Source organism: Centropristis striata, chromosome 1, assembly GCF_030273125.1.
Source record: "Centropristis striata isolate RG_2023a ecotype Rhode Island chromosome 1, C.striata_1.0, whole genome shotgun sequence".
Classification (NCBI taxonomy): domain Eukaryota; kingdom Metazoa; phylum Chordata; class Actinopteri; order Perciformes; family Serranidae; genus Centropristis; species Centropristis striata.
Genome location: NC_081517.1, coordinates 15,595,618 through 15,618,217, shown reverse-complemented (window position 1 = coordinate 15,618,217; position 22,600 = coordinate 15,595,618). Strand labels below are relative to the sequence as shown.

The 22,600-nt window shown below is 38.8% G+C and overlaps 1 protein-coding gene across 2 annotated transcripts in view; it reads right to left on the bottom strand.

The window, feature by feature from the left end:
* The window catches only part of elfn2a (extracellular leucine-rich repeat and fibronectin type III domain containing 2a), a 281,476-nt gene that overhangs the window by 48,750 nt on the left and 210,126 nt on the right, over positions 1 to 22,600 (bottom strand). For both annotated transcript variants that reach the window (XM_059332413.1, XM_059332421.1), the window contains exon 4: positions 21,465 to 21,513. The gene's annotated coding sequence lies outside the window, so the exon portion shown is untranslated. The remainder of the gene's footprint in view (positions 1 to 21,464; positions 21,514 to 22,600) is intronic.

Sequence of the window (22,600 nt, the reverse complement as noted above, 5' to 3'; positions counted from 1 at the left end):
CATATAGTTCATATGTTAAAAATGTATTAATACATTTAATGTAATCTGTTGGCCAAGTGTCTTTTTTATAGAGTTTATAAGGTGGGAAACAAAATTTAGTTAAGTCAAATAAAATGTGAAAAATATTGTTTGGGTATATGTAAATAAATGAACTGGTGTCAATACAAACATTAATTCAGTTAAAAGTGAATGAATTAGGTTGGTTCAATTTAAATGTTTTAGTTTGGTTCAATAACTAAAATGTTATTATTGTTTACATCAACATAAAATAATCAGGTCATAAGAAGTTACCCAATTTAGATTCTATGAAGTCAAATATTTTAGATGTGATATCTGGACATCATTTTTTTTTAGTTTGAGCAAGGTTATACTTTTTTCAGTGCAGGCAGCGAAAAACAAGCTATATTTACATATTTCACCGCCAGCTTTAATGCGTCTGCCAACATCTTGCTGACACAGTAGTGATTGACAGCCAAGTGAAGTTAAAATGGGTGGATTCCCACATTCTGATGGAGGTTGGGGTGATGGATGGGTCGAACGGTGGACTTTCACCCAGGATAGCAGGGTTTGCGTCCTGCTATCCTGCTAGTTGCGTTGATTTTTAACTTAAGTAACATGAACCACGGTTTTGAACGTATCTTACGTTTATTACGTAACTTGCGGTAGTCACGAGACCCTTGTAACTACTTCACTTCCGGCATTTACGTGCATTTATTTACCGTTTAAACTGTCTTTTATAACGCCTTACCAAGAGGTTTTTTGCCCTAAACCAAGGTCAGTGATTTTGTTGCATAAATCCACAGAAACTGCAGCCTTTTTCACAACCGTGAACCATATGTGTATGTATAATGACGTGTGTGCTATGATTTGCGGGTTGCGGTACGAACGAATATATGTCGTTACAGGTGGTATTGACAAACAGTCTATTCTGTCTTTTGGGTTGGAGATCTTGTTGGATAAACACAAGTTAGAGCTATGAAAGATAAGCACCTCAGGTGTCTGAAATGATAGTTTTATGATCTCAAACTCTTTTTGGCATAGACGAGAGACCAAAATGTAATGTGGGTTTCAAAAAGTATATCCTTATAGTGGATCTGGATCAGGAGTTTTCCTACCATCCTCTACTCTTTGTTTCTGGTGACGTGTGTGCGCCGCTGTACCGCAAGTTGTGAAACGCGATACGTACATATGTGTCATTAAATTAAAGCCGCGATACATACGTACTTATCGTCATAATTTGTGGTACAGACAAACAACCTCTTCTGTCATTTAGGTTTGAGAACATGTTGTCCTTACACTAGGTTTTCAGGCAATGAGGCTATAAAACTGGACACTCACAAGTTCAGTTATGTTGTAGGATTTCACTGTGATCATGTAAGACAACAACTTTCTCTGTGCTTGTTCCAGTTCTTTCCCTCCTCGATCACTTCCCTCTCACCTCGGACGAAGCAGTAACAGTGTGAAAAGCTTCGGAGTGCAACATGTTCGTCTATAAGTTGGACTGTTTACCATCTGGGAATACGCAGAATGGCAGCCCGGCGCTGTAGCAGCTCACAGAACATATGTTTACCTGTGTTTGGTAGCTGCCCTTGAGAAAGTGGGAGGCAGAAGAACAGAAAAAGCAAAGACAGATGGAGTGGGAGACAATGAAACAGAAAAGAGAAAACTGTGTTATTTGCAGTAATTCAAATACAAACTTACATTTCCAACGGAGAACTTATAAGTTAAAAGTTAAACGTCAAACCATAGCATTATAAAATTGCTTGGTTAAATAAAAACATTGGATGGAAAAATAAAATCAAACAAGCATGTGCAACAAAGTCCTCTACTCTGCTGTTGGTTAACTGACGTGCCACAACAGGTGGTACAATATGCTAATAAGTGTGCTATTATAGCAGATTGTGTTAAAAACAATATTGTTCATACAGAGAAAGAGAAAGGTGTTGGGAGTGAATGACGGGCTGTTGGCAGCTCTATGTGGTCTGTCGCCCACAGTTGTGACAGTGTAATTGCAGTAGATGTGACGTGGAAAGCTGTCGGCTCTTAAACATGATGCTTTTATTTAATCAACTCTGCTCGTAATCAAGACATTGGTTAATGGTAGTTGTCATTCCTACTATAAAAGACCTGTGCAGGCTGAGGGCAGGCTGTGAAATGAAGCACCGATAGTTAAACTGATGTATGGAAGGTTTACAATAGCTGCAGCATTACATGGAATTAAATGTTTTAAAGTGGAACACTGGCATGTGTATGGGGATTGATATTATTTGACAGCATATTGATGTAAATGCAGCATGCTGGTACATTTTCACCTTTATCTCCTTCAATTATTCAGACCAAGTTTATAATAGGTATGGATTTTTCATTGGTTTTAGTTTCATTGCGAATTTTTGTTTTCAAATTCAGTTAGTTTTAATGAGTTTTTAGAGTGAGTTTGCTAGTTTTTATTTTTATTTTTTGAAAATGCTTAGTTTTAGTTTAGTTTTTTTAAATTAGTTTTAGTGTTTTTGTAATGGGGTATTAGTTGGGTGCCAGATTCAAAAAGGTCACAATAAATTTCACCTTTATTTCCTTTGTCTTATCCATCTCAGCCACAATAAGGTTATTAACTCTTGCGGCTCCGGATGTTTTGAATTTTATTTTGAGTGAAGTGCTGAACTTTTTAAAGGCGATGGACTCACATAGTTGTGTAACATCTCAGTCTCAATAAAAAGATTTACCAATGTGTTCTTGCATGTTCACCAACCAGCAGCTATTTGGTCGCAGCTAAATAAATAGATTTCTTATCAACCAAAAAGACAGATGCATGAAAATGTTTTTGCTAGTTCTGTAAACACAATTCTACAATTATTATTAGAGGCAAGTATGAAAAAAATAAAAACAATATATATATATATATATATATATATATATATATATATATGTGTGTGTGTGTGTGTGTGTGTGTGTGTGTGTGTGTGTGTGTGTAAAAAGTCGCAAATTTATGAGATGGAAGTGGCAAATCTACAAGAAAAAGGTAGCAGATTTATGAAAAATAAGTGGCATATGTAACCAGCGATATCCTTTCATCTGTCCATTGCGTTGTAGTTCCTGATGCAGAAAAGATCACCTCATCCACATTAGTACGGTGTTTTCTTCTGAATAGAACCAATTCACTGCAATGTCTCTTCAAAGTCCGGATCCATATGCTAATATGGTGATTCTGGGATAAAACCACAAGTATTTCCTCATTGCTAAATCCTTTTGCAAAGTATAATTTGATGAAGTCTCTCCCTGCAGACATAGTACACGGCATGCTGCAGCTTCTGTTGCTTAAAAAACAAAACACTAGCCAATTTTACTTTTTATATTTTAATAATAATAATAATAATAATAATAATAATTTTAATAACCTTGATTCAGACCAAAGGAGAAGGAGACATTTAGCATTTTTTAAAGGCTGAACTGCATTAACTAAAAGTGCAAGAGTGTAATTTGCTATAATTATGGATACTTTAGTGGTGATGATGGTACTCATTGTGTGTAGTAACCTGAGTGATATCTCTCCTCTGAAATAATCCAGTGTTATTTTGGCTGATCTGCTACTGAAAACTTCCAATCGACATTTTTATTTTTTTTAATGGGAAGATAATAAAATGGAGCAGACACAGCTGGAGACTGTAGCTGTAAGACAGAATGGAAGAGGGACAGCCAGGGTTTAGAGGCACGGAGAGATCACTAATACATCTGTTTTAAATCATTTAATCATGAAATCATGGAGCCAAATATTTAAACATGAACACAACCTTGATCATCACATTTTAAAGTTTCCATAGCAAACAGTTTCTTATTTACACATTACCAAAAGTCATTCAGCAACCTTTGTTTTTTTTTTTCATTTAGAGTTGTTTTTCTGCCAACGTGGTGAATATAAGTCCAATATTCACTCTCTCTTAGCTCTGTTTGTGATCTGTATCAACTCCTGAGAGGAATAAGCTGCTACAGTAAATGCTCTTTGCAACTTTATCCATCTGCTGTTTGGTGCTCAGTGGGTTTTTTCAGCGTTTCTTTTTTTTGCTTGAAAGAGCTGCCAACTGTGGTAAAAAAAAAATACAGATCTACAAATGGAGTGAACAAGAAGTTCTTAGCAGAACAGTGACAGAATGAGCTGAAACTGAAGCTGTTACACTCAGATAAATCTGTTTATATTGCTTTAACATTGTCATTGATTAAGCACCAAATATTTTCTATCAGGACTTGATCATTCCATATCATCTGTGTAAACTTCTCTTTTCATCTCTCCTCAATGAAATGCTCATGTACCATTTAACTAAAATGCCATGAACTAATAAAGCATGTCAAAGGGGCAGAGCATGTTTGAAAAAGAAGCTATTTCAACTGCCAACAAGTTCTTCAACCCAAATGACTGAAGAGGTCGTGTGTCAGTACCAGCCAACAGTACGTACAGTCATGGAAAAAATATTAGACCGCCCTTGTTCTCTTCAGTTTATTGTTCATTTTATTTCCTGGTACAACTAAAGGTATTTTTTGGACAAATATAATAATAACAACAAAAATAGCTCATAAAAGTTAAATTTAAGAGCTGATATCTAGAGATTTCCCATGGTTTCCTTGAAAATGATTTTGGTTATTATCAAGAAAACTGTGGAAAATGTCTAGATATCAGCTCTTAAATTCAAATCTTATGAGTTATTTTTGTTGTTATCATTGTATTTGTCCAAACAAATGTACATTTAATTGTACCATGCATTAAAATGAACAAGAAATTAAAGAAAGAGGGTGGTCTAATAATTTTTTCCATGACTGTATATACGTATCGTGGCTCGCAGTACAGCGGCTTGTTCTAAAAAATACCACACGTCATTATACATACAGGTAGAGTTTGTGGTTGTCAAAAAGGCTGGAGTTTTTTTTTATTTCCATAATTTTTTTGTTAGATCCAGCATCCACACAAAAACATTTACCCGGGCTTCTGGACCATTTTCAGAACAGTGGCTCATTTAATCAACTTGCCCTATAATAACTACTGACCTGATTTGACAGGTGAGGTGGGGATGAATAATTGATGTTTTACACTGTATAACAGTAGAAGAACAAGTAGAATAACTGATACTGTATCTGCAAATGAAGGATGTTTGTCTCGTGCCTACCTGCTCACCTCTGCACGTCATGCAAGATGTGCAACAATGCAAGCTATGATTGTTCAGAGTTCTGTCATTTCTGTAGGTTCATTGATTCTCTGTAGAATGTTGTAACAAGAATGTTTCTTTTTAAAATTGTGTTTTAATTAAAGTTTTATTGCTTTTTGCTTTGCTGCGGTTTTATGTCTTCCAACGAGAAGTAACTGGTTGCTTGTAAAACTTGAACCTTCTGTATTTATCACTCTGTAAGTCCACTGTACGTCTGTAATTGGTAAGTGTGTGTGTGTGTGTGTGTGTGTGTGAAGGCCAATGTGCCTGCAGGGATGCTGTGTGGGACTGATTGGGTTGGTGGCCTGCCCTCTGAGAATCTGCTGTAATGGTGCCAGGATGATTTATACCAGGCTTAAAACGTCTGTTTCATGAAAACACACACAAGCTAATACACACCCTTTCTCGTGATCTTTGCTTCTTTTTTTTTTCACTTTCCCTCCTCCGTCTTTTTCCCACATCTCAATCTTTCCTTCTCCATGCCTGTCTTCTTCTCCTTCCTCTCCTCTCCCTCCATCTTATTGTGGGAAAGTGATTTTGGATTTCTGCCTTTCAGAGTGGCGCCCTCTCTTTCCTCCTTACTTTCTCCACCCTGACATTTTAATCTGACTCTCAGTTGCTCACTGACCTTTTTTCTCCCTCCCTCTTTCCTTTATTTATTCTTTCCCTCTCTTTGCACCTATTTTCAGTCTCACTTTGCACCTTGTTCTCTTCTTCCCCTCATCAATCCTCTCTTTCTCCTAACACCCTATCATTGACAGTATTTGTTTTCTCTATCAATCCAACACTCTTCACTTAAATCGCCTGCCTTTCTCTCTGTCTCTTTTTCTCTCTCTTTCCTCTCTTCTTCTTATACCACCCTTTCCCCCCTGTACATCCTTCTTTCTTTCCTCCCTCTTGGTATTTTACACAATGGCAACTGACATTTGTGGTTGATGCCTCCGCCTTCTCCCTCTTGGCCTTTTTGTGCTACCTCCTGTGCTTCTTTCTTTCTTTTCACATTCTTTTTCACAGCTCATTTTTTCCATCCATCTCCTATTCTTTTTTCCCTCTTCTCCATTTAGACCTCTCCCCTGCCAGCCTCCTCTCACAGGAGGAAACCTTTGGCTTTCCCTCTGGCTTCTACCTGCTCGCAACTCAAATCTTTCTTTTTGATTCTGAATGTCCTTTGCTTCTCACTCCCTGTGCGCAGTCTTCCCCTTCTTCAAAAATGTTTCTCTTCCCATCTCTCCCCTTTGCCATCCTCAACTCAACCCTTATGTTGTATTTGTATATTTATATATCCTGACTCACTCTAAATATTCACTTTTTCTGTCTATCCCTACTGCCTTAAAATGAATGAAAATGAAATGAAAAAAATATGTACAACTTGACAAATATTTGAACTTTTGATGGATAAAAAGCGCAGCTGAACTGAACCACAACAGACTACACATGCCAAGGCACGACTTTGCAAAGTAGTGTGGAAAGACTGAAAGTCCGGAGGCATATTTACACAGTAAACCCTCCCAAATAGTTCCAGCAGGACTAGTGACAAAGAATAGATCTTCTGTCTCACTTCATGTTGAAAACACAATGCTGCGAGGCAACGGCCAAGCAGCTCTTGCTCTCCTCTGCCCTGTGGCGCTCGTGGAGGCTGAGCGGGGATACGACTTTTACCAAAGTAGGGCAGTGTGTGTCTGCAGGCCTTGCTGGAAAGAAGTGATGATGGAGAGCAAGGGGACAGAAGGGAGGGCTAACAGAGCAGATATTGATTTTGTACAGTTGCATTTGTGGTTCTGGGTCTTTTATTTCAATCTGATCTCACCTCAGTGGCAGGTTTTACTCTTAAGATTAAGATTTACTTTATTAGACCCACGACGGGAGAAAATTTTAAGTGTTACAACAGCAAAAGTGGATATAAAAAAAAATAAAAAAATTAGTAAACAGCAGTATAAACTAGAAATATAAGCAAATAATAAATAAAACAAATAAACAAGCACAAATATGATACAGTATTAACAATTTACAATTCACACAAGTAGAAATATAAAAAGTATGAACAACTAAAACAAAAATAAAATAGGATAAAAAACTTTAGGAACGTAAAAATGTAGACAGAGTAGTAGTAGCAGTTGGATGACCATTGCACAGACTTGGCCGATGTAAATGACCTAAAGCAAGGTTCTTCGTGGTGTATTTCTATTTTATATAGCTTGTTTTTCATGTTTTTATAATTTCTAGGTGTTTTACAATGTTATGATGCTTTTATCTTGAAAATGTGCCGTCCATTGTGAAACGGGTGTTTTTATTTTGAAAGGTAGTGACAACAAATAAAAAGTTGAAAGGTAAAATGAATAACAAACGGTAAATAATAATGTGCGTGCTTCATAATTCATATAAAGTTGATATAAAGTATCAAAAGGCTTCTAGTGGCTGGCTGACAGCGGCACAAGGTTTGTGAAAGTTTATTTTCTTCTGCCATATATGTGGCTATTTTTGTTCTCTTAACTATTTTAAAAGTGTTTATTTGCTAAGTTGCTAATGCTAATGGTTACTATTGTTTTCCCATCTTGTAGCTCTTAGGGTGGATTCACAATGTGGTCAAGGAATGGCTTACTTTTATTTTCATGGAGCTATGGCTTTGAATAAATCTTGTGAACCATCAGTTAAGGCCATCATTCAGCCAAGGATGCTACAACTGACATTACATTCACATGTCCATGCTCAATACTGCATCATGTTGTTTATATCTTTGCTGTCTACTCACATATCTTGACGTCAGTGGAGAATGCACAGAGAGAGGTTGGTTTAAATATTGATGATCTTGGCTAAGATTTTGTGTTCTCTCCAGAAGCTCAGTCTGCTTCTGGAGTTGGGAAATGGATTTTGGAATACCAAACAGCTTCTCAGTAGGCTATGTACAGTTTTGTTTTTATGAATCCACTCTCACATGTTGTCAGATGTAAAAGTAAGCCACATACTGTCCAGAGCCCACCTGTGAAGCAACATAACAAACTGAGGCAGAGGCTCAGACTCAGGCTAATACCAGCCAGCTATCCATCAAACCACGACACAGTAAGAGATGCTGGAGTACAACTGACTGTCAGGGCAGAGTAAATGCAGAAGTGTATGACAACAGAGGGTTTGAAATTAGGTTTCATGATCAACCAAACAGATCCAAAATGCACAAGAGGAGGCTGGTTGATGTTTTGAAACCTGAGCACGAACTATGTCAATTTAACAACCATGTAAACATGCCAAATGCTCAAGCTGAGGTTTCAGGTGAAAAATCTATGTGCAATGCATTCTGGTACATGTAGGCAGTGTAATAAACTCTTAAAACAAGATAACATTGTAATACTACCAAGGTAAGGCAGTCAGTGATGCACATACTGTAATTCCACATTATTAGTGATAAAGTGTTCCTTTGATATTAACATATATATTATTGGTCAACCTAGTTTCTCAAGCAAGCACATCAGTTAATATGGCATGTAAGGGGGAAATAAATCAGCAAAAGCACCAAAAAATATTTGGATATAGTAAAAAAATGACTGGAATATTGAAGTTGAAGCGTTGGCAATAACAGAAAACAACTTTATTGTTTTGATTCACTCACATTTTCTGTTGCCGCTGGCAGCTGTTTGTTTTTTTTAGCAAAAAAATAAACAAAACCCACCTGCTACTGAATGGGCATTTGTCGTCCCATCAACATGAATACATAAACATGGGGCCTGCTCTGCCTTCTAGCAGGTGCAGCAGGTTGTTAGCAATGGCTAGGTCATACAAACCCACGAGACTGCCGTTCATGTCCCATATAAAAACTTTCGTCACTTTTTTATGTAACAAATGTAACTGTGTCACTTCCGGTATATTAATATCGTCTTTGTAGCAATTTCATTTTTGGCATTTTAACTTTTTAAACTATCTTTTACAAGGCCTATCCAGGAACTTTTTTGCTCTAACCTTAAAGAAGTAGTAGTATTGAAGCCCAAATCACATGAACCTGTGACCTTTTTTGGTGCCTTACCTAATAAAACTGAAATGTACCAAAAAAAGAGAGCGGCCATTGAATGGCCTGAAACAACCTACTAGGAGGTAGAGGAGGCGACTTGTCCATATTTATTGAAAAATAAGTGCTGATAACCCGCACATTCAATAGTGTGAATTTGGAATTTAAGATAACTTTGTACAAAATATTTTTTAATGATTTGCATTTTTAATTAATTTAATATATAGCTGGAGGAACATGGGGATTTTTTTTTTTTGGCCCCTCGACTCCTTCCTCCCCCAGTACAAGTAACCTTATCCACTTGTTCTATATGTAGTGAGTTCCAGTGCAAAGGTGTAGTGTATAGCCTTATCCTCTCTTATCCCCTCTCCTATCCCATGTCTTATCAGCCCCGGAGGGAGAGCAGGGATTAACAAGTCCTGGAGAGAGGAGTAGAAGAAGAGGGGGGGGGACTTTAATACCTTGTACATTCCACACTCTTATCCGGTTTCTAGCTTTGTATCAGATGTTGAGTTTGTACACTGTGTATGATTTATGCTGATAGCAACTAGGTCAACAGGGAGAGAGGAGAGGTAAGAGTGGAGAAGGCCTATATCAGTGAGGAGTAACTGGGTCGATGGAGAATGAGGGGTATGGGTTAAAAAGATGAGAAGAGGTGGTGAGAAAAATTAAAAAACAAACCAAAAACTATAGAGACAGAAAACTCTAGGATCGTGGTAATTAAGATGTCAACTTTCCTTCGCCGGCTGATGTCAAGACGCGGCAGGCTCCGAACGGCAGAGCAAAGACAAAAGATTTCTCTCTTTCACTCCTAGGTCTTTAGCCACGCGAACAATGCTCTGATACATTAACACTTAGTATACAATGGAGCCCTTGTGATGGGTCCAAAAATAAGTGCACTCAAGCTCAAGTGCTTCAGTGCAAGTGCTCGGCGGAAGTGAGTCATTTCAAGTGAAACAGTGTTGTTAGCAGCTAACACCTGTGATGCCACTGTGGGCTTGAGTGTAAAATTCAAGTCAGGCAATCATGGCTTCACAAGTAATTTTCACAACATACGATACAACAATCAGACGACAAAAACGAAGGAAATGCACAGTTCTCCTATTGAATGTCAGTGGTGCACAGTTATTATTGAAACACAATCCTGTGTTACAGCAGCAGAAGTGGCTTGTTGGGGATAGAAAGAACTTAATGCAGGATGAATGCCACTGATTTTGGTGATCGCCTGACTGCTTTTCTCAGGAGGTCATTTTTGGCTTTTAGTGAAATGTCTTGAAAGCTACTTGATGGACTGACATTAAATTTTGAACAGACATTTGGGGTTTACCAGCGTATAAATCCCAGTGACATAGGTAATTCTATGACTGTTCCCATAGTGGTACCAGCAGGTCAACATTTGTTCTTATCCTGTGAAGTATCTCAGCATCGACCACATGTGTATGTACAGTATATTCATCGGGCCCAGAGGATCAATCCTGATGACTTTGGCCAGCCATGACTTTCCTCTTATCAATCTTTTTTCTGTCTGTTTGGCACTGATGCCATAATTGCAGTGGTGTAATGTAATGAAGTACATTTACTCAAATACTGTACTGAAGTACAATTTTGAGGTACTTGTACTTTATTTGAGTAATTTCACATATGTAACTTTATACTTCTACTCCACTACACTTTGAGGCAAGCATTGAACTTTTTACTCCACTACATTTAGCTGACAGCTTTAGTTACTTTTCAGGTTGAGATTTAACAAGAAAAACATGATCAATTTAAAATGATTACACATTTTTTTAATTAAACTTCATAACAAGAAGTTGAAATGAGCCATACATTGAGAAATAAAGATGCTGCTTATGTAAATGCATCAATCAGAAAAATCCAGTAACAATAATACATTCTGCATAACAAGTACTTTTTTGACACTTTAAGTACATTTTGATAATGATACTTTTGTACTTTTACTTTACTAAGTTTTGAATGCAGGGCTTTTACTTGTAGTGGAGTAGTTTCACAGTTTGTTTTTTACTTATACTTTTATACTTTTTTCACCACTGCATAATTAGAATTCAAAATTTTGCCCCTGTACAGTCACATGTCAGCAGGTTGAAGAATGCACAATAAAAATGGAAAGAACTATTCGAGGGAGATTTTTGGGAGGTGAATGTGCACATGCCATCACCAAATGAAGTCACCAAAATACTATGAAACAAAAGTGAGCTGTAATGTTCACCCACTCTGAATAGGTGAGCAGTGAACCACACACTCATTTTTGGCATCAAGATTGCAATTTGCTGCTGGTGAATGAAGTATGGTGAATGAAGTAATGAACAACCAAAATACCAAAACTGGCACAGATGAGGTAATCACCTCAGTGTGCCACAGGAAAATACCAGTTTGCCAGTGTGACATTGTGTTCCGCGTCTGGCATCAGGCCTTGATCTAGTGCCATCATCAGCTCATAATTGAAATGTGTCCACTACTGGGTTTTGGCCCAGTACCTGCAAAACTAATGGCAGTCCAACAGCCAGTTATACTTTGTGTTATGAAAATTGGCATTAAGGTGGTTTTGCATTCTAACAATATATCTGCTCACCATCAGCATGTAAGCATTGCTAGAATAAAAGCATGCATTTGAGCTCAACACACCACTTTCTTAAAGTCCAGCTTCACAGAGCTGCTCCCTGAGGTCTACACTCTCTTGTCTTGTTTTTTTCTAGCATAGCTCAAAGAAATAAATGTCACAGTAATGTTTGCCAAGTGACTGCTGGGTGAAAAAGAAAGCAATGAACTATTCCACTGAAACATGATTTAAGACCACTTTATTGTGCTTTTTAAAAGTTGGAGTGCAACATGAGACCAAGATCAACAAACTGACCTTCATCTTCTTTTATTTATCCAGGGATAGCTGACTGAGTTGGCAGCTGCCCACTACACCCGCGGCGTCCACTGTCGGACACTAAACAGCCTCACTATGAGTTTGAAGATCTCCAGAGATATCCTGGTTTACCAAAGGTCAAATGAAAAATGAAGCCTAATGCAGCATATTGCTCATCCCACACACATAATCTCAGTGGAGCTGAGCAGTCCTCTCCACACAGGTCCACTTCTCAAACTTCACACCCCAATTTCATACAAGTCATACTAGAGATTTGATGAAATAACTGTATAAAATGCACATTCTGTATAGATGTAGGGGTAAAAAAATATGTTTAGAATGCTACAAATCAACTTGGACAATAAAAACTCTTTTATCTTTAAATAAATAAATTAACACCAGTACAGAACAGCCATCAGCACTGCTACCAAGGACTGACAATATTGCTACTTGAGCCAGTTAATGGATGCATTCACATAAACAGTGAGCACCAGTAACAGTTTTCACATCAGTGTGATTATTTATTTTTTTCCAGAGCAGCTGTCTGATTGTTACGGTTGGAGTTGTTTTGTGGTTTGTGTGTTTTCTCTTTGCTCCTTTTAGGTTCTGCCTCCTGCACCTCCTCCAGGTTGCCATGGGTGATCAGGTAAACCTGTGTTCAGCTATTGATTAAGGGATGCAGAAGGTTAAGCAGCTGCGCTTGGTGTTGTGGAGGGTTGTGTGTTAGTGGGGACTTAAAGTTGTGATTAGGAGGTGTTCCCTATTGTCATATTTGGATAATTATAAGAAGGCAAATAGCTCATATAGCTAATGTGACCAGAGTAGCTTTCCACTTTACTAGTGATTTTATAATCTACAGTCATGGAAAAAAAATATTAGACCACCCTTGTTTTCCTCCATTTCTTGTTCATTTTAATGCCTGGTACAACCAAAGGTACATTTGTTTGGACAAATATAATGGTAACAACAAAAATAGCTCATTAGAGTTTCATTTAAGAGCTGACATCTAGCCATTTTCCATGGTTTTCTTGATAATGATTTTGGTTATTATCAAGAGAACCTTGGAAAAATGACATGTGAGAGCACACACACACACACACACACACACACACACACACACACACAAATTGTGTATCATAACCAACGAATGAGTCTTGGACAGCTGTTGGTCTGTCCACATCGTTGGTAACTGGCCAATAGAACTCAGTTGAATGAATGAATGAACCCTTTATTGTCATAAATTGAGTAACAAGTACAAGCACAACGAAATTGGTTGTGTAAGTCCAACTTCTGCACGGGGTTGGGCCCAGCCCAAGAAGATGAAATGTGAATTATTACATAAATCAGGACTCATTCTGATCCTGCAAGATCCTCCAAGAACTATGTCAGTCCAGAGTCCAGCACTACATAACCTTGCATGTGACCTAATAAAGGCCTGCTGCATTAAGACCAGAATTTTTTCTCTGGCTGTGTTTACTCTTGGGCTTTCAATCAAGACCATGGCAGCAACATGTTGAAGTATCCTTGAGCAAGATACTGAACCCCAAATTGCTCCAGATGCTGCGTTCATCGGTGTGAATGAATTCCCAATGGGGGCAGGTGGCACCTGTGTGCCCTGGTAGCCCCTAACACCAGTATAAATGTGTGTGAATGGGTGAATGAGCGTAGTGTGTAGTGTAAAGCGATTTGGATAAAAGCGCTACATAAGTGCACCCCCTTTTACCATTTACCAATCAACGAACCTGAACTGCTACACTATGTTGTACTCTATTATGGTTTTGTCGCTTTCTCTGTTGGGGAAGTAGTTTTGATTTTGTCACCTTTGTACTCTTTTCTTTGCATTTACTCAGTTTACATGTTTTATTTCCTTTTTACCCTGGGTTATTAACATCAGTGGTTACTCCCTAGCCCTAGCAACTGGGGATGTAACATGAATGGGGGCTCATCTGGGATTTTTGTAAATAGGTAAATTAAATCATTGGCAAGTTGAGTAATTGTGTGGCATGCTTTGTAAATTGCATCTCCGGCTGTGTTCTGGTGAGTATTTATTTGGTTGTTGTTTTGTCCAAGCCTTTGTCAAAATAAAACTGCTCCTTCAATCTCCGCAGGTTAGTGATAATGGAAAAGGAAGTGGATGAATAAATGTTGGCTTCCTAATTATTTGACTAAGATGGGAATGAAAGGGTACATTCAAACAAAAGATGGCAGCTGATGGTGAAGTTTGAATAGAACAAAAAAAAAGCAATGTAGCAAACAGGTAGACTGACTCATATTGTATTCTAACAAAGAGCACATTCAAATCATGAAATGTGAAAGCTAAAAGTTTCTTTTGTCTTTTTCTGCCACTTTTTTTGACACGCCAGGGACATTTACTGTTCAAATATTAAGCTAATATGAAGTTTTTGCCCTGTGTTTTTCATTGGGTTGAAATGTTTAATGAAAAGAGTCAAGTTTTCTTCATTACCCTTTCTGCATTCAACTCCATTCCTCATGCCGGTTTAGTATGTGTCACTTATAAACACAATTATTAATAAACCTTTCCTTCTTTACATTTTTTAACTGAAAAACTATTTCCTAGCTTGTGCAGTTGATGTTCCTGTTAACAGGTAATGCCACAGGGGTCTGTCGCCTGTGGGTGTCAGAACACTGGTGCTAAAACTGTGCAGACCTGCTATAATGTACTCTGGCAAAGATTCACTGCTTTTATACTCACTGACAAAGTGTAATGTGGAAATCACACATATACTTTATGAATCAGTCTCTGCTTATCTTCATTAATGGAATTAGAAAGGTCATGATTTCATTTTTTTACACATTGAAAGGCCAAAACGCACAATTCCAATTCCCCCTCATGTTAGCCACAGCATCACAAGCATTCACACATTCTACTCTATGTTCACTCTCCTTTTATTCTGTTTATATTCCCGTCTCTCTCCTTTATTCTTTGGCTGCTGCTGCAATATTTTCCCAGTGTTCAACTTTTCACCTTGAGTCAGCAGCTCAGCTTTTTGATAGTTTCCCCTTCATCCTCCTCAGTTAGATGTTCAGACTCCTGTCTCAACACTTCTAACCCAACACATGTCACTCATCCTGAGGAGCTGACTTCCTTAAAAGCACCCAGCCCGAGGCTGAGGTGACTGGCAGGCACTGAATCCAAACTGGAGCTCCAGGACTAAAAAAGGTAAACCAAGCCAATCTGTGAATAAAATCCCACTGCGAGTGTTCGCCATGTTTTTACGTGGGTCAAGTCTGCTTTCTGTTCGAGGTTTCAGTGTTGTTTTTGAAGGAATTTAATGGAGAGTAAGGCAAGAGAGTCTCCCATAGCCAGAACAAAATACCAATCATCTTGGATTCCAGGAGTTTGAATGTAAGTGTTGTGAGGGAGTTCTTTTATGAACATTTTTTTTTAATTTAACTAGTAACGATTGTCCCTTCTGCACACATCTAGATCAAAATGCAGATCATAATTGCCTAAACATTATTATTCATTCATTTTTTACTATCCTTTACACCCTCGACAGGTCGCCAGACTATCACAGGGCTAACATATAGAGACAGACCACCATTCACGCTCTCATTCACTTCCACGGGCAATTTAGAGTCACCAATTTAACCTGAGCTGCATGTTTTTGGACTGTGGGAGGAAGCCGGAGGACCCAGAGAGAACCCATGCTGACACGGGGAGAACATGCAAACTCCACACAGAAGAGCTGCAAGCTGGTTTTGAACCTATGACCCTCTTGCTGTGAGTGAAAGTGCTAACTGCTAACTAAAGAGAAGTTTGGGGTCACACAGAAATTTTCTGTTGTTTTCCATGAAAAAAAAAACAGTTTTAGTCATGAAATGAGTTACAAAATGAATCGAAAATATAGTAAAGACATTGACAAGGGTAGAAATAATAATTTTAACCTGTTCAAATCTCCAACTTTACCTCTAGATACACAACCAGCCTGAGGAAGGATCATTTTATTGCTTCTCAAATCAGCACAAAACAGTTTTCAGCTGTGCTAACATAATGCTCAGGTGTTTTAATGATCAATGAGCCTTTTAACACTTTAAACATGGATTAACATAATGTGGCACTGGAACACAGGAGTGATGTTTGCTGACAATATATAATAGATATTTCATAATCAGTTGTTTGCAGCTATAATAGTCATTTACCACATTAACAATGTCCAGACTGTATGTCTGATATATATATATATCAGACATACAGTCTGGACATTTGCTATAGACAGTTTGTCCTACCCCAAATCATACGTAATTCATCAAATCATCAAACATCAGTCTGCTATAAATACCTGACCTGGATCACACTAACCCACACCATGCCATCAGAGTGGAACTCCTGCAGTTCGGAGAGCGATCGGCTCTGGATGCATCTCGTTAGTACAGCCCACCGGAGGCCTGTGCTACTTCAAACACCTCCATGCGGCTGCTGCTACTGCTGAGCCTGCTGCCTGCTGCCTGCTGCCTGCTGCCTGCTGCCGCCTATAAATAGAAACCAATCTGCAACCCCACCTAATGAGCACAATCCACTTCAGACCGAACTGTCAACAACCAGCCACTGTGTGTGTGTGTGTGTGTGTGTGTGTGTCTGTGTGTGTGTGTGTGTGTGTGTGTGTAAAGATACAGCTGACCGTGCTGTTTTGATCATGGGTCTGCTGCAAATCACTGCTCTGCTAAGGAGTGTGTGTGTGTGTGTGTGTGTGTGTGTGTGTGCATTAGGTTCCTCCTATCTTTTGTTGCTTAATATAGACCAAGCAAATTTGGGAGTTGCCTTGGCAGGATGACAGCAGCAGGACAAGCAAATTGCCCTCTCTCGTCCTCCCTATCCATCTTTGCTCTCCCTTCTTCTTCTTCTTCTTCTTCTATTTTCCCCATTTCAAGTCGTTCTTCTTTATCTTCTCTCTCCTCCTCTTAAATCCTGCTGACCTGTATTACCTCCAGCAGGAGTGTGCATGTGTGTGTAACTTTGGCAGTGCAGGGTGCAGCCTACTTGCATGTTTTTGCACATCTGTTTTTCATTAATATGCAAATTCTTCACGTGTTTACATGCAGTGTAGTAAGATTTATGCATAATTACACAGTAAAACATTAGAATGGGGTTTAATGAATGTATTTGATGATCAAGTAGTTGGTTATGAAGCCATGTTAACTTATTAGCATACTGCTCAGCATGCAGGAGAAGAAAGTTACATGGGGGGAATTCTTTCCTCCCTTAAAATAGTCCTATAATTTTTTTCTGATAAAAGAAAATCAAGTTAATTATGGTGAAGGTTGATATTTAGTTCACTACCAATCCCCATGCTCTGGATTTTATTTAAAACACTTCAGAGTTAGTCTTGATTTTCTCACAATATCTTCATACTATGAGTAATCCGAAAGTAGTTTGTAGTTGTTTGAAAGAGTAAATGGCTATCACTAACCAATCATATCAGGGTTTTCTGATGATGTAATACTTCGATACAATAGTTTTAACTTTATGCTTGTCGTTTCCTCATATTAAACTGGTGCAAATGGTGAAAAACTCTGCATTGGTGCCGTTTTACAGCTCTCTTTTCTATGCTGATCCAATCTATTAAGTACTTTTTATTATCACTGCTGCTTGTTTCTAATACAAACTGAACCAGTCAAGCTGTTATTTGTTTATTTAACAAGTGTTACCCCTTCATTTTGTTTTTGCACAAACAACATCTCCAATACATCCTGAATGGATAATGCAATCCAAACATAGTTGGCTATTAAGGCTGAGGGTTACTAAATATTGAATGTTTCATGCTGAATTACAGATCTGCAATGTCTCCACTGAAAATGGTCCAGAAACTCAGTCAATGTGTTTGTCTGGATGCTGGATCTAAAAACTGATGTAAAATAAAGTTATGTATAACAAGACTGGTGTCCCCTCAAAAACAACAATATAAGGTGTTTGTACAGGCCAGAAAAATATGATTCATATTTCCATTTTAGACTGTCCTCTGCCACCATCTTGCTGATGGAGAAGTAGTGATTGGTGGCGATGCAGATGTCACACTTGGGGTGGAAGGGAGGGGAGGTGGATGGGTCGAACAAACGGCGAGCTTTCAACCGGGAGAACATTAACAACTTTTTTACATTTTTTTTTACGTAACTTTGGTGGTTCACGTCACCCTTGTAAATACTTCACTTTCGGCATTGACATACATTTATTTACTGTTTAAAATGTCTTTTATAACAACTAACCCGCACGTTTTTCACCCAAACCTAGGTCAGTGGTTTTATAGTCTAAATTCACAGAAACTGCAGCCTTTTTTTACAACCGCAAACCGTCCGTGTATGTATAATGACGTTTGTGCTATTTTTAGAACTCGCCTCTCTGTACTGTGAGATGAGAAACGCTCATATGTGTCATTTTGACAAATGCTCATATGTATCGATATGGGTGGTATTGACAAACGGTCTATTTTATAGTGTAGGTTGGAGATCTTGTTAGTACAACTGATGACCATCAGAAGCCCCACCCTTTCATCCTCGTAATGCTGGCTTTGGCCATAACATTCTTTTTTTAACCCTTTCTTTTATTTTAACTCTTGCAGGCAATGTCTTTTAACCCTTTTTGTTTCTTTTCCTTTTGTTAATCCTGTATTTTATTGCACTTTATGCACTTTTATGTGAAGCACTTTGGTGCGGCTCAGCCGTCTGTAAATGCACTATAGAAAAAAAATTGAATTGACCTACATTTACATTCAGTCATTTAGCAGACGCTTTTATCCAAAGCGACTTACAGGAAAAAAAATGCATAAAAATGAATGAACTTGAGATCAGTTCACTTCAGACACTGCCCTGTGTTTTCACAGGATTGACAATGAGCATTACAACTAAAGGAAAAGGGAAAAGAAATGAATCACTTCCAGTCAATTTACTATATTAATGCAAAGGTATTTAAGTTGAAGTAGCTTGAAAGAAAAAATTGCCCTAGGTCACTCTTTCTTGTCTGTTTGATGCAAAGGTGTTGTGGATCTTGCCCCCAAAGATTTCCACACCAGTGCAGAAGGACATCTTTTATCACCTCATAATTTGCCTCAGGCACTTTCCTGGTTTTCTCTGTGACATCTTCTGTCCAGAGTTACTTCAGTTCTTGACATCTGATCAGCCGTCGCTGGCCTTATCTCTCTCTCTCTCTCTCTCTCTCTCTTTCTAGTGTGAATTGTGTTTTAAACGTAGACTAATTAGAGCAATCATGGCTCAATAGCTGCAGATCAATGGCGCTCAGCCGCTTACTGGGAGTGACACACTAGGGGGCGATTGACACATCTGTCGCACTGGGGAATATGACACAACAGAAGGCCCGTCAGCCTAGGTGACAAATGCTGTCACCACTTCAAGGGGAAAGGAAATTATAGGGCTCAATGCAGAAAAAGACTCATTCTGAAATGCTGCATACCTATTATTGACAGGGCAGGGGGTCATTATGACATATTTGCATTTCTGCTTTTGACATTTAAAGTGGTAATCTGTGAGAGTCTCACTTCTTTCATTTCTACAACATTGTATTAACTCCCAAAAGATCACGTGTCAATCAAATACTGAGGCCAATATGGCTATTACCGTCTTATCTAACATGCCTTTGTTGGATTTGTGTGCAGAGATTTGTCTGTTATCATGCTCTTATTGGTCACGTTAGCTGCCTGTTTTATTTTGGTTTGTTGGCTCTGCTGTGACGATGTTGGTCAGTCAGTCCACCACTTTGGTCCAGAGTGGAATATCTCAACAACTGTTGGATGAACTGCCATGAAAATTTGTAACACACATCCATGTTCCCCCGTGAATAATAGCCTACTTAATGACTTGCTGCTCCCGGACTTTCCCTCCAGGAACACCAGCAGCTTGACATTTCTGGTTCAGAGTCAAATATCTCAATAAAAAGTTGAATGGACAGCCTTAAAAAAACGGGTGCAGATATTTATGTTCCCAACAAACTGTCGCACTTTCATTGACCACTATTATCAAGTACAAATTTCAATGTGTACTTTGTGTTCAGTTTCGATCAGCTTATGCTTATGTGTTAAACCAGCTACACACTGTTAAATTAAATCAGATTTGAGTTGCTTCAAGGTGGATTTTAAAAAATACCACCAAAGAAAACCAAGAAAAATAAAAAAAATGTTTTCATATAAAGCTACTGCTGATTATTACTCAAACATATGTTGTCCTGCAGTTGTATTAGGTGCAACAGTTGAATACCATCTAAAGTATTTGCACTGTAGATTCATGCAGTGTATGATTACATAAAATGATCATTTGTTGATGTAATCCAGGAACAGTTACTATAAAGTATAGCAGTGTGTTTGTTAGTAAGTCAATTGCCAAGATGCTTTCAGAAATAGATCCTGGAGTGCTCCAGTGCTGCAAATGTCTACCAATGCTCATGACAGTGTCAACTATGGGTTTTCCTTACTCATGAGTGAATGGGTTTATGAATGTGTCACCCTGGCAAAGTTTCTAACTATTTCTTTCTAGCTCTTGAGAACGTAAATCGCTGTGATTTTTAACCAGTGCAAATGCAGGTAAAACAGATGCACCTCACCTAAAATGTTTCTTTCAAACATAAACACACTACATGTCTAACAATCCTTTAATTTTGCCCCACAGTGATCACGTTTGCCTGACTGCAAGGTGCAAGTTCTGCAGGGAAACACTGTCTGCAGACTGTATTCGGAATAACTGCAGTTTTGCCGACATTTGTAGGATTTTCAGTGGAGACTCAGTGATTACAGAGCCACCTGCAGGTTGCAAAAGAGCTGAGCTGCTTCATAGCATGAAGCAAGCTGTGGTGACGCATGCACATTCTGTGACATTTCCAGAACATGGTCAGTTATTTGGGCATGGGTTCAGAGGGGGATTCTCATCCTACTGAAAGATTAAACTTCCATCTCCCCAGACACAAGACATTCAGAAATATAAGCAGGACATTGCCAAACACCTAACAGAAAAGCATTTTAAATAAATAAAGTCATGCCGTTTTAACGTTATCTTAAAAAATGCTGCATGTTATGGCAACTCTCATGAGTGCATTATTAATGTCACCAACAGAGCGCAAGATCAGCGCCCTCACAGCAGCAGGGCCCCCGTGTGTGCTGGTCAAGGACACACTGACAGAGATGTACGCTCTGGTGACTGTGGGAGCTGACCTGATGATCTTAAAGTGTGCAGGACAGTCACACATGACACACCAGGACAAGCTTTCTGAATCATTTAGAGTGCATCATGGAAACATAATGTCCCTCAGCAAAACTCCTATAAATGTGACAATATGTATCGTGGACAAGCTATATTTCTAAAGTGTTCCTGTGTGTAATGCAGGTGTGTGCCATCTTCGCACATCAGGCTGTGCCTCGAAACGGCACAAGACAATAGGAATAATTACCTCGAGTTTGATGTCCTCAGATCGTTTGCCAGTCGTCAGTGATGAAAGCCTGTAATAAACAGAAAAGACAAAAAAAAAACCGTTGAATCAACCATCAGTGTCATCCGCGGGAGAAGGGGCAGGTCCCTGCCTGACACACAACGGTGAGTGGAGGATAATTAGAAGACAATGTCCCTGATTGGTGCGTTTGTCTACATCAAAGAGCACTAAGTAGGATACGGAGCAGCTGGGCCGGCTTTACATGGAGGAACACAGCAGCAAGACACAATCATAGAGATATCACATGAAAATATAACTCTGCCGTGTAGATTTACCCCTAACAGAGTCAGCTCATGTGTGAAACAGTAAAATAACCCTGTGACATTTAGCAAAATAGCCCCGATGTTGTTCATTATCAGGAACATGTCAGTTCAAGCTGAAGGACGTTGAGGGGGAGGCAGCAGCAGCAGCTGAGTGCTTAGAAAAATCAGCCCATGATGTACAGACCGCTGGTTAGACTCCGAGGCGTGCTGGGAAGCTCTGGGAAAGGAGAGCGGATGCGTAATTCTGAGTGTTACTTTGCTAAACAAGCACCATCAGACTGCTCAGCGTGAGGCTGCAGCGGCAATAAGCTGCTCCCCGGTATGAATCAATGTAATGGGATCAGTGTGACACAGAGCACGAGGGCAAGAAAGGCTGAGGACTCTCCACTTGTCCTCCTGTACTCTACGTTATGGGGGATAAAGATGGCTTATGAGGCTGAAATTGTTCTTTAAAGTATGAGATTTGTCTTGGGGTGGATGTGGCTGTTGGAGGTGGTTCTGGTAAATGCAAAAAAGTGTTGTGATCGCTGTCCATGGTGCTGATTTTAAAACTGCTGCTGCACTGGACAATTGGGAACCCACTGATGGGACAAATGGCACTGAGTATAATCTCATAATGTCTTCAGTTCTTGGTAGTTGAAATATTTGCACTAGCGCCTAACGTTTGGGGTCACTATGAAATGTCCTTATTTTTGAAAGAAAAGCTAATTTTTTTTTAAATTAAAATAACAGACATACAGTCTAGATATTGGTAATGTGGTAAATGACTATTAAAGCTGTAAATGGCTGATTTTCTTATGAATTATCTATTATATATTGTCCTGTGTACCAGTG